The sequence below is a fragment of the Sus scrofa genome, chromosome 1 (assembly GCF_000003025.6).
Source record: "Sus scrofa isolate TJ Tabasco breed Duroc chromosome 1, Sscrofa11.1, whole genome shotgun sequence".
Taxonomy (NCBI): Eukaryota; Metazoa; Chordata; class Mammalia; order Artiodactyla; family Suidae; genus Sus; species Sus scrofa.
The window spans coordinates 104,229,665-104,243,529 of NC_010443.5; the positions used below are offsets into that span (position 1 = coordinate 104,229,665).

Sequence of the window (13,865 nt, forward strand, 5' to 3'; positions counted from 1 at the left end):
ATGATGAAAAGTAGAATTTTTTTAAAGGATGATACGTATAAGAAATAGTATATTCTTTCCTCCTTTGTCAAAGATTAATTGACCACAGGTGTCTGGGTTTATTTCTGGGTTCTCTATTCTGTTCCATTGGTCTGTATGTCTGTTTTGGTACCAGTACCACTTTGTCTTGATTATTGTGGTTTGTAATATTGCCTGAAGTCTGGGAGAGTGATGCCTCCTGCTTGGTTTTTGTTCCTTAAGATTGCTTTGGCAATTCTGGGTCTTTTGCAGTTCCACATAAATTTTTGGATTGTTTGTTCTAGTTCTGTGAAAAATGTCATGGGTAATTTGATAGGGATTGCTTTGAATCAGTAGATTGCTTTGGATAGTATGGCCGTTTTTACAATATTAATTCTTCCAATGCAGGGGCATGGAAAACCTTTCCATTTCTTTGAATCCTTTTTAATTTCCTTGATTAATGTTTTATAGTTCTCAGCATATGAGTCTTTCACCTCCTTGCTTAGGTTTATTCCCAGGTATTTAATGTTTTGGGATGTGATCTTAAAAGGTATTGTATTTTTGTATTCCTTTTCTAATATTTCATTGTTAGTATAGAGAAATGTGACTGCTTTCTGACTGTTAATCTTGTATCATGCTACTTTGCTGAATTCATTGATCAGTTCAAGTAGTTTTTGTGTGGAGTCCTTAGAGTTTTCTATATGTAGTATTATGTCACCTGCATACAGTGACAATTTTACCTCTTCTCTTCCAATTTGGATACCTTTTATTTCTTGTGTTCTTCTGATTGCTGTGGCTAGAACTTGCACTATTCACAATAGCCAAGACATGGATACCACCTAAATGTTCATTGACAGATGAATGGATTAAGAAGATGTGGTGTATATATACACAATAGAATACCATTCAGCCATGAAAAAGAACAAAATTATGCCATTTGCAGCAAAATGGATGGAACTAGGGACTCTCATACTAAGTGAAGTAAGTCAGAAAGAGAAAGATAAATACCATACAATACCACTTATATCTGGAATCTAATATATGGAACAAATGAATCTTACCACAGGAAATAACTGCATGGACTTGGAGAACTGACTTTTGATTGCCAAGGGGGAGGGGGAGGGAGTGGGATGGACTGGAAGTCTGGGGTTAATAGTGCAAACTATTGCATTTGGAGTGGATAAGCAATGAGATCCTGCTGTATAGTACAGGGAACTGTATCTAGTCACTTGTGATGGAACATGATGGAGGATAATGTGAGAAAAAGAATGTATGTGTATAGGTGTGTGTGTGTGTGTGTGTGTGTGTGTGTGTGAGTGACTGGGTCACTTTGGTATACAGTAGAAATTGACAGAACACTGTAAATAAACTATATGGAAAAAATCTTCTAGTAGCAGTCATACAATCCAACATAGGCTTTTCTGTGGCAATTGCAATATGTCAGTTTGAGATAGTCCTCCATTCTCTATACCTGATGACATGGAATCCAGATGTTCAGAGGTAAAATGAGTGTTAGCTATCACCTCATTCAGCCTCTTTACTTTATTGGTAGGACAACAGAAGCCCAGAGAAGTGAAATAACTTACCCAAGGTTATACAACTGGACAATGAAGGACCTTAGACAAAAATTGCCTTGCCACACAAATCTTTTATTCTTCATATCTTACTAAAGTAAGTTCCTGTGGTGGCTCATCAGGTTAAGAATCTGACACTGTCTCCCTTAGAATGTGAGTTCGATCCCTGGCCTTGCTCAGTGGGTTAAGGATCTGGCATTGCCACAAGCTGCAGCATAGGTTGCAAATGCGGCTCAGATCTGGTGTCACTGTGGCTGTGGCTTCGGTTTGCAGCTGCAGCTCCGATCTGACCCCTAGCCCGAGAACTTCCATCTGCTTCAGGTGCGGCTTAAAAATAAATAAATAAATAAATAAATAAATAAATCTAGATAAGGCTAGTGTTCAATAAAAATACACAAATGCTAACATACCATGTTGAGGATTTTTTCACCTCCTAGGATATTAAATGTTTCTTTGTCATCTGATGTACTTATATCCTATAGATAATATTAGTTTTGAAGAATGGACTTCTCTTATCCCTCTGTCATTTGGAATTTTATGAGTAAACAAATCTTTAACCCCATAAAGACATAAGAAAACATGACGTACCATTTAGTTTGTGTCTGATGGAATGAAGCAGAACAGAGTAAGAAGTCCTTACTGCTTCTTGACCTGGGAGGTGTCCTCAAGCTTAAGTACTTAAGTCTTCCGTCTCTCAAGTGAAGTCCCGTACCACACACCACCCATTCATTGCAATGGATCGGCAATAACTACCCTTTGCTGATGAAATTCAATCAGAAACTGATTCATCCCAGGTTGGCTTGATGTACATCTCATCATATGTATTGTGCCTAAGAAGTACTGTTTTTTAGGTGAGTAAATAGTAGTGGCACTGATAAGAGAGCTTACCTAATGGCATCAGAAGGCCTGATGCTTTGGTATTTATTCCAATGCTGAACAAATCAAAAGACAGTGAACTACTTCAAGTTTGTACTCCACTGGGTTAATAATCAACTCATTCATTCAATAATGTCTCTGTTTTGTGGAAGCTACAGCACCATGAGAATTCAAAAAAAATAAAAGGCACAAAGCATGCAGTAATTTAATGTACAACAAATAGTAAAATATTTTGAGACATCATTGTGTAGAAAGTATTATATGACAGGTATGGAAAAAAAAATAATTACCAAGGTGAGTTCATAGGAAGCCATACACTTTCTAGCTGAGGGGGTGAAGCAAAATCTTTGTAAAAGAAACTGCATTAAACTAGACTGTGATGAATAGGTTTGATTATTGGGTTAGGCAGAGGGCATTAGGACAAATGGTAAAAAGACACATTATACATATAGAACTCATAAAAAATATGTAAGAATATAAAAATTCATGATTGGAGAACAGAGAGTAGTTTAATTTTTTTAAAGCTTGGCACACTGCCTGTTTAAGGAAATGAAGGTCTGAAAGGCAAGTTGGGGCCAATACCAATGAAAGGAATTTTAACTTTATTCTGTAAGCAATGTAAATTCCTTGAAGATTTATGAGCAGTAAATTAATGTCATTAGAACTTTTAGAAAGTAAACAATCTAACAGGAATATATAAAAGGATTGAGGGAGAGGTAACAATAAGAAGTAGACCAGGAGTTCCTGTTGTGGCTCAGTAGGTTAAGGATCCGAATGCAGCAGCTCTGGTCACTGCGGAGGTGGGGCTTCAATCCCTAGCCTGGTGCAAAGGGTTAAGGATCTGACATTGCCACAGCTGTGACTCAGATTCAATCTAATCCTTGGCCTGGGAACTTCCGTATGCCACAGATGTGGCCCAAAAAACAAAAAGGACCAGCGAAGGAGACTGCATCGGCATTCTAGGATAGCGTTAAAATATGCCAAAATGAAAGTGGGTAGGATGTGGTGGCAGAATATAATAAAACTGAATGTGAGGAAAGAGATCAAGTGTAAGGGCTGAGAGAAAAGAGAGCTTAAGTAAGAGCCAAGGTCTGTTCTTGAGAAATTTCCCCCAGGAGGAGACTGAATGGAGAAGAAGAGCTAAGAGGAAGTAGCAGACAGAGTGAGTAGATCCAAGGAAAATGAGGACCAGTATGTCAAAGGTTTGAGAAAGGTCAGGGAAGATAGGCCAAAACAAGCCATTAATATTGTGACTAAAAGGTCATTAATAACCACCAAAAGTAAATGATCAAAAGTAGGTGGTGAGAATGTGTATGCACTGGATGTAGATATTCTTCCCACAAGTTTTGTTGTGAATAGTGGTGGGGATGTCAGTTGGTACAATCTTCTGGAGGAACATTTGGCCACGTGATTCAGAAACCTTATAGGGGACATTTACTTTGACCCGATGATTTCATGTTTAAGATGGCTGCAAAGATTTGTGATCTAAGGCGATCAGAAAAGGAAAAAAATTGGAAGTGGTCAAGACATCTGATAATCAGAAATTAGTACATTTAGGATAAATTAATAAAATGGAATATTATGTAGTCATTAAAAACTATGTCTTTTAGGAGTTCTTCTGTGGCAAAGTGGGTTAAGGATCTGGCAATGTCACTGCAATGGCTTGGGTTGCTGCTGTGGCACAGGTTCTACCCTTGTCCCTGGAACTTCTGCATGATGTGCACATGATTTAAAAAAACAAAAACAAACCCTATATATTTTAGCAAGGGTTTGCCCTTTTTCTGGAAAGGGCCAAATAGTTGTATGGTCTGTCACAACTACTCGATTTTGCTAGTATAACCATAGTATACAAATGAGAGCACATGGCTGTGTTCCAATAAAACTTTGTTTACAAAATCAAGTGGCAAGCTGGATTTGGCTTATGTTTCAGTTTGCCAATCCCTATATCTGAAGAATATATAATGAATTAAGGACAACATGACAGTAGTAATAATAATAACATTTTGAGAGATAATGGGCTTTAAAATGTTATCTGTTATATTTTCAATTTTGTGAAATACAATGTGATGTTTATATATGTGTTTGCACACCAGTCTTTAAACAGGATATATCTTTGAGTATTGGCATCAGGGTGAAGTTTGTTATCTACTTCATGCTTATCTGTGTTTTCACATTCCCCAAAATACTTTTTTTGGTAAGCAGAAAGAAAGGTTGTTTTTCTATGAAATTTTGTAGTGAGAGAAATAAGATGAGAGTGCAAACTGAAATGGTATGCTAAAGCCTAGTTCTGAACTGAACACCTAGCAGGTCTTCATGAGGAATTGGAAAATTCCATTGATACACTAATTCTGAATTAATGGTGCATAACCTAAGAGGCACTCTGTGAGCTGTGCCTGTTTGGAAATTGTAGTCATGGCATGTCTAACCAACCAGCACTTGTTAAGAAAAACAAAGTCAAATTTGCAAAGACCATCTTCCCAACAAGGTAAGAAGATGTTAAGTTCTTCTTAACAGGTATTAATTAGTACGATATAGATGCCCATGAACCATGCTCTTCCTTCCCCTCTGCCAATCTCACCTCACCTTCCATTTCTCATTTGTTCCATATTATTGTTCCAACTTACTGCTGCAGTATCTTTGCATGCTCTTTACTTTACATGGAGTAGCATTTTTCTCTTTTATTTCTCTTTTAAGAAGATATGTATGATATATATTATTTGCTACATACAGAGGATTAATATAAGGTACATATAAAGTAAAAAAGCATAAGAATACAGTGAATGCTCACAAACCCAAGAATTAGATCATTACTAATAGGCTGTTATACTTCACCACCCTGCCTTAGAAGTGATCAGTAGCCTAAGTATGAATTCCTAGCTTTTTAAAGTGTATAGTTCATCACAGCATATCATTTAATGCTATATATATATTTTTTTTGTCTTTGTTGTTGTTGTTGCTATTTCTTGGGCCGCTCCCGCGGCATATGGAGGTTCCCAGGCTAGGGGTCTAATCGGAGCTGTAGCCACCAGCCTACGCCAGAGCCACAGCAATGCGGGATCCGAGCCGCATCTGCAACCTACACCACAGCTCACGGCAACGCCGGATCGTTAACCCACTGAGCAAGGGCAGGGATCGAACCCGCAACCTCATGGTTCCTAGTCGGATTCGTTAACCACTGCGCCACGACGGGAACTCCTAATGCTATATTTTTTTTAGTCTCTGTAATTGTATCATGTTTATTCTCCTGGGATTTATGCTTTTAGTTAAATACATGTTTCAAAATTTGGTTGTGTAAAAGATTATACATTTGTATGTTGTGTATTACTATTTAAGTAGAGTGCAACTGGTTTATCTAGTCTTCTTTTCATGGCTGTTTAAGTGTTTCATGTTTTTATTACTCAAACATTGCTGCCATGACCATTCTTGTATATATGTCTCTTAGGCATCACCCTATGAATAAGATTACTGGATTACAGAGTATTTGTTGTAATTTCCTTCATAATGCTAGAATTAAACAGACTTTGTTTTTTAAAATAAATCAGTTTGGTAAATTACATTTTCTAGGAATTTGTCCATTTCCAAGTTTCCAAATCTATTGGCATAACATTGTCCATGGTCTTCTCTGCTTTGTTTAACCTCTGCTTTATCCACTATTGTGTTTCTCATTTTAATAATTTTATTGAGGCATAATTGACAACTTTCAGTATACAGCATACAGTGAAGTACAACATACAATCAACAGCACATTTTAAAACTGTCTAATTTGGTGAGGGGGTAGCCATGAGAATGTACTTGTCAAATCTGCTTCTTGCTTCTGGCAGGAGAATAATTGGCAAACAGAGGTGACTGCTGCGCTCTGAAGTCCATCCCTGCTTTGGGGCCAAGGCCATGCTTCGCACAGGCTGCTCCTACCCAGTGACCAGCTCTACTGATGGGCCTAGAGAACTCTGTGTCAACATTTCCAGAATTTCTTAGAAAGTCTGGACTCTAGCCCAAGACCTTCCTGTTTTCCATCCTACTGTCCTTACTTTCCTGTCTCCAACACCTGGCCAGGTATGCACTATGGTCTAATGGCTTTCCCAGGCTCCTCTGTCTCCCTCATCTATTTCCCTCTCAGGTTCCCCACCCCCTAATAGCTCTCTTGCAATCTGATCCTGTTGTAGTATCTGCCTCTTGAGGACTCAGCCTAACACACTGAGTTTTGACTTTTGTTGATGCTATAAAACCATCACCATAATCAAGGTAATGAACATATTCATCATCCGTCATCCCCAAAGTCTATTCTTGCCCAGTCGTAAACCATTTTTACTTCCACCTTGTCCCCATGCAACCTCTGGTTTCACTTCTATAACAGATAAAGTCACGTCTTCTAGTATTTTATCTAAACAAAATTCTATGTACCCTTCCTCATCTGGCTTTTTACATTCAGCATGATTTTGAGATTCATCTATGTTGTTGCATACATCAATAGTTAATTCCTTTTTTATTGCCGAGTTTTATCCCACATGCAAATATACCACAATTGGCTAATTCATTCATCTCTTGATCCACATGTAGATTTTTTTTTTCCATTTTCAGTTATTACAGCCAAATCTATGAAAACTCATATCCAAGTGTTTGTATAGTTTTCATCTTTCTTGGACAACTAGCTAGAAGTGGAATGGATGGGTTATTTGACAAATATATGTTGAACTTTTTAAGAAACTGAAAAACTGTTTTCTGAGGTTTTCTTAAATGGTTTTTGTGTCTTCTTTCTTTTATATTTAGCCATTCTAGTCAAATATTTACTTCTTTTATTAACTTAAAAAATATTGCTGGTTTTGTTCTCTATAGTCTGTATTTCTTTTTTTATTTTTTAAAAAAATTTAGTGGAGTATAGTTGATTTACAGTGTTGTGTTAGTTTCATGTGTAAAGTAAATCAGATATATATATATATATCCACTTTTATCAGATTCTTTTCCCATATAGGTTATTTCAGAATATTGAGTAGAATTCCTTGTACTATACAGTAGGTCCTTATTGCTTATCTATTTTATATATAGTAATGTATATTTATTAATCCCTAACTCCTAATTTATCCCTTTCCCCCTATGTTTCCCTTTTGGTAACCATAAGTTTGTTTTTGAAATCTGTATGTTTCTGTTTTGTAAATAAGTTCATTTGTATCATTTTAAAAATTAGATTCCACATATAAGTGGAATTTTGATATTTGTCTTTCTCTGTCTGACTTACTTCACTCAGTATGATACTCTCTAGTTCCATCCATGTTGCTGCAAATGAGATTATTTCATTCTTTTTTGTGGCTGAGTCACATTCTGTTGTATGTATGTACCACATCTTCTTTATCCATTCCTCTGTTGATGGACATTTAGATTGCTTCCATATCTTGGCTATTGTAAACAGTACTGCTATTAATATGCATGTGTACACATGTATGTACTTTTTTGAAATATGGTTTTCTCTGGATAGATGCCCAGGGGTGGATTGCTGATCATGTGGTAGTTCTACTTTTAGTTTTTTGAGGAACCTCTATACTGGTTTCCATAGTAGTTGCAGCAATTTACATCCCCACTGACAGTGTAGGAGGGTTTCCTTTCCTCTGCACCCTCTCCAGCATTTATTGTTTATAGACTTTTTGATGATGGCCATTCTGACGATGTGAGGTGATATCTCATTGCAGTTTTGATTTGCACTTCTCTAATAATGAATGATATTGAGCATCTTTTCATGTGCTTTTTGACCATCTATATGTCTTCTTTAAAGAAATGTCTATTTAGAGGAGTTCCCATAGTGGCGCAGTGGTTAACGAATCTGACTAGGAACCATGAGGTTGCGGGTTCGATCCCTGGCCTTGCTCAGTGGGTTAAGGATCCGGCGTTGCCGTGAGCTGTGGTGTAGGTTGCAGATTTGGCTCGGATCCTGCATTGCTGTGGCTGTGGCTGTGGCCAGCAGCTACAGCTCCAATTAGACCCCTAGCCTGGGAACCTCCATATGCCGTGGGAGCAGCCCAAGAAATGGCAAAAAAAAAAAAAAAAAAAAAGTCCATTTAAATCTTCTACCCATTTTTGATTGTATTTTTTTAATATAAATCTATAAGATGTTTATATATTTTGGAGATTAATCCCTTGTCAGCTGCTTATTTTGCAAAGATTTCCTCCCATTCTATGGGTTGTCTTTTCATTTTATTTATGGTTTCCTTTGCTGTGCAGATGCTTTTAAGTTTAATTAGATCCCATTTATTTATTTTTATTTTCATTACTCTAGGAGGTAGATCCAAAAATATATAGCTGCAGTTTATGTCAATGTTCTGCCTTTGTTTTCCTCTAAAAGTTTTATAGTATCTGGACTTACATTTATCTCTTTAATCCATTTTGAGTTTATTTTTGTGCATGGTGTGAGTGAATGTTCTAATTTCATTCTTTTTCATGTAGCTGTCTAGTTTTCCCAGCACTCTCATTGAAGAGCCTGCCTTTTCTCTATTGTATATAATTGCCTCTTTTGTCATAGATTAATTGAACATAAGTGCATGGGTTTATTTCTAGACTTTCTATCCTGTTCCTTTGATCTATGTATCTGTTTTTATGCCAGAACCATACAGTTTTGATTACTGTGGCTTTATAGTATAGCCTGAAGCCAGGGAGCCTGATTCCTCCAGCTCCATTTTTCTTTCTCAAGATTGCTTTGGCTATTTAGGATCTTTGGTGTTTCCATACAAATTAAAAAATTTTTTTTGTTCTAGTCCTGTGAAAAATGCCATTGGTAATTTAATAGGGATTGCATTGAATCTGTAGGTTGCCTTGGGCAGTATAGTCATTTTGACAATATTGATTCTCCCAATCCAAGAACATGATATATACCCTATATTTCTTCATTATAGATGTTTTATATTTTAATTTTTTTCTCTAATATTTATTATTTCCTTTAATTTTATGTCTTTGTATTTGCTAATATGTGAACTGAAGACTATAAATTTATCTTTAGGTATGCTTTTACAGCCTTCCTATGTAGTATTTTTATGGTCATATATTTTTAATTATTTTTAAATTTCTATATTCATTTATCCTTGACTCATGAATTATTTGTCAACTGTATAGGAAATGTTTTATTTATCATTTAGTCACTAATATGTATAATTGTACTCTGATCAGGGAACATGGTCTGTGTAATATTGATTCCTTAGAAGTTTTTGCAACTTGTTTATGAACTAGTGCTTGATCAATTTTGATATATGTTCCATCTTTGTATGAAAAGAAGGTATGTTCTCTGTTTTTCTCTGTATCCACCAGATCAAAAAGTTTTTTATGTTGGAGTCTTTTTCATTTGTATAAATTTCTATATATATAGTTATGTGTCTCTCAGCAGTACAGCTCTTCTTCCTTCCACTTGATATTATTGCAAAGATGACATGGCAGTGTTTTTCTGAGGCCCAACCATGCCATAGTGTGTTGTTCCCCAGGATGCTCTTCAACTTATGAAATCAGTGGCTTCAAGAAGATGCTTGATGGAGAGGCATTGCCTCCCTCTCATGTCAGCCGCAGCCATTCCTCTGCTACAGTCTCATCTATACACCTTGTACACTCTCCAGCATCTCTGAAAGTTACATTAGCAACTTTTTCTGCTATTCCACTTTTTCTTTAAAATTGAATCTTGTTTCAGAAAACATGCTGGATTGAGAAGTAGAAAGAAATGCAATGGATAAGTTAATTGTAATCCGTGGGGTTAACAAAGTAATTTTTCTTTCATTGAGGCAGAATTACTTTGGCTTATTTTGACTCTCCAATGACTAGCCTGGCTCCTTCTTTGGGCAGTTCTTCCCCAACCAGAGTTACAGACAGTTGACCTGTGGGTGACTTGAGATCAGTCCAACTGATGGACTTTTAGATCCGTAGATCTTAAGACACTTGAGTGCCCTCTTATTGGTGGGATCAGTCTGATCCTTTGCCTTTGGGGTGTATTCTTTTCCTATGAGAAATCCCACCTTGAGTATCTCATGGGGAGAGTCTTACTTTAATCTTCCATCTCTTCTCTCTCCCCTATTGGCCTCTGAAACTCTGAGCCTCAGCCTTACCAGCATACCTTGTTATGGGCAAAAACTCTTGCTACTGGCTTCCATATCTCACCTACATGGTCTGAACTCCTGGACCACTAGGTGTGAGGGGCTGCTTTCTGTTTCAGAAAGCAGCCACCTCTTGGTGGATGCTGGACCCCTCTGCTGACTCCCTGATGAGGCTTTGATCCAGGGCCTTTGGCACCCACTTACCTGTCTTCTGCCTCTTTATGTGTTAGTATCTATTCTTACTCTTTTAACAAATCTTGTTTTCTTTAGTGTAATTTCTCAGTTCAGTATACAGTTCATTCTTTCCATAAATATTTATTTACTGAGGGCCTACTGTGTGATGAGTAGTCTTCCAGGGTATCAAAATATTACTCTATCAAAGTATGTAGAACAGGTTCCCTTGTAGAGCTCATGTTGCAGTGGGCGAGTTAGGCAATAACTCAGTGGCTCAGTGGTTAACGAATCCGACTAGGAACCATGAGGTTGCAGGTTTGATCCCTGGCCTTGCTCAGTGGGTTAAGGATCTGGCGTTGCCGTGAGCTGTGGTGTAGGTTGCAGACGCAGCTGGGATCCTGCATTGCTATGGCTCTGGCATAGGCCGGCAGCTACAGCTCCGATTTGACCCCTAGTCTGGGAACCTCCATATGCTGTGGGAAGCGGCCCAAGAAAAGGCAAAAAGACAAAAAAAAAAAAAAAAAAAAAAAAAAAAAAAAAAAAAAAAAAGACTATTATGTGGGAGAAATGCTATAAAGAAAAAAAGAAAGTGGGGAAAACAAGTAGAGAAAAATGAAGGGTGGTGTTTATCTGGAGTTATGTACATTTTGAGTCTCTTAATAAGCTTCTAGAGGTTTCTATTTTGTTTGCATTTATTTTATTTGAGATTTTAAACAGGGTATGCTAAACATAGAGCTTTTAGGCCTTTAACAGATACTTTTTGCAAATGGTAAGAAAAGATTTATCAAGCTTTTAAAAAATCCCCTACTTCATTATTCTTTTTTTCCCTTTCCCTTTTAAATGTGGAGTGGGGAGAGAAGAAAAGACATGGATTGCAGGCATTATAGTGTATGTGCAACTTTGTTTTCTTTCTAAAAGCCCTCTGTTCGTAACATTTTCAATAACACAGTTTATTTAACAGACAAGGTCATCTGTCATTATTTGTTTCAACAGCAGTACCTAGAAACATTGGAGACCCTATTTAATAATAAGCCCCACTATCCTAATACTTAACAAGCTGATGTCCCTGAACACCCCAGGTAACACCTAGTAGACGAACCACAGGAAATAGGGAGGCTCTTCAGAGTTACCTTGTGTGCTAACCTGGGGCAGGCACTAGGACCGCCCAGACGCCAATAGGCAGCCAAGCTTCACTGCCTGTCAAAGGGATTGAGCCGCCTTTGCTGTTACACAAGAGAGCAGGCAGCAGCAGTAGCAACAGCATCCTTCCCCCTTCTGGTGGATCGGAAGGTATTTACTTGTTATTTATCATTCAGATTTTGTACACCGTCCGTGTGCCTTTAGTGTTCACTTAATCTAATGCTCTGGAACGCTGTCCAGCACTTGTTGGGTTACTATATTATTTTATGTTAATTTCCACAGCTGATGGAAGCAACAGTGCCATAAAGAAATGGGCTAGTATTTCCAGAGGCTGAAATCTGGAGGCATTTGGAGGTGTAAGTACATCGGTCACAGATTTCTAACGTACTGGCTGTGTTAGCTGTGTCTTCTGACCTTCTTGTTCCTTGTTGAAGGAGCCCATGTAAGATGCCATCTGCATATTTCATTCATGAAGGGAAAGCACCAAGACCGTGACAGAAACCACTAATGATGGGCCTGAAACTCCACTTTGGAGTGGCTGTGGTTCCCTCTTCTAGCCTGTGGGTTTGCAAGAGGAGAAGCTGGATTTGCAACAGAGTTTTGATGGGAGAGAGCTTTTGCTCAGGGCTGCAGGCTGCTTGCTTGCTCTCTGCTTTCTGTTTTCAAAGCTCAAAGATGCTCCTTTCTAATCATTGCTGTGGTGCAGTGTAGGAGTCTTTTTATGCTTCATTTATTTCTGATTCCAAATACTCTTATCATAAATGTGGGCTGCCAGAAAGCTGTTAAAACATTCTGTACCTCTCAGTGAAAAGCCATTGAAGAAACATCTAGTTTGCTTTCTCTTGACTATACAATACTCAATACTACAATTGGAAGGTTACACACGGAAACATTAAAAAAAATAATAATCTAAGATTCCCTTTCCTGTTCAACAATAAATCTGGTTATATGTGATAAGGGAGTACTTTGCTATTAGAAAACCCAAATGAAGATGGCTCTATGGAGAAAATTGGACATTCTCTTTAAGTATTTCACAAATCAGTTGAAGTTGCTTTTTTAGGGCCTTGGTATCAATTTCATGCATTAAAAACTCTTTTAAAACTTTAAAGCTTTGTCAAATTGGCAGGTTAAATTATTACCCTAGAAATTACATCAAATTTAGGTATCTTATACCAAAATTTAATAGGAAAATATATTTATAAATGCATAAAGTGTTGAGTCATATTAATGGTCAATTCATAGAAAATTTAAGATAGAGAGTACCATTAAATTTATTTCAGGAAAGAAAATACTGAACTATGATTCAAAGTAATTTATCAATATTGAAAATGTGACTTCAATGACAATAATTTTTTAAATGTCTTAAAATACTTTCAGTGTTCAAAAATTAAGTACATTATATTTGCTATATTGGAATACCCTAAATGAGATTTTGAATTGTTTAAGTACCAAACTTTTGAAAGTATACCTATAGTTCTACAACTCTAATTTGTAGAAGAAGGAGGGACAGCAGATATGAGGGAGGGGGAAATTGAGTTTTACTTTATTGTTCCACACTTTGTATATTTTGAACATTCTGATTAAATATTTACTACATAAATATGCTACCCATATTTTAAACCAAAACAAAAATTACAAGTGCTTTAATTAATTTGCAACCTCCTTAAATACAAATGAATGTAAGTATGTGAAAATAACATGTGACTATTGGTATATATTTCTTAAGCAGGGAAAATCTTTTTGAAGGGAATACCTTGCTTCTGGCAGAAGTTAGGGAATCAGATTGGGGTTAGTAATAGGCTTTCAATATTTTGTGATGTCCAAGTATTTTTTAAAATTACTTTTAGTTGGTATGAATGATAATGTACTATAAAATCCATGAACTTCGTGTGAATAAAGTATCTCCCTCTCTCTTTTAAAAACATTTTCTATATTCCAAATCTAGAAAAATGACTCAGTTCTTCCAATTAATACTTAGTTTGAAAGTTCTTACTCAACCTAGGATCTGCTGCCTTAAACTTTAGTTTTATGTCATACTCATTATACA

General features: G+C 36.8%; 1 protein-coding gene across 1 annotated transcript in view; it reads left to right on the forward strand.

Moving 5' to 3' along the window:
• Positions 11,836–13,865, forward strand: part of RAB27B (RAB27B, member RAS oncogene family) — a 177,222-nt gene continuing 175,192 nt past the window's right edge. The window contains exons 1-2 of the mRNA XM_013992879.2: positions 11,836–11,968; positions 12,101–12,174. The gene's annotated coding sequence lies outside the window, so the exon portion shown is untranslated. The remainder of the gene's footprint in view (positions 11,969–12,100; positions 12,175–13,865) is intronic.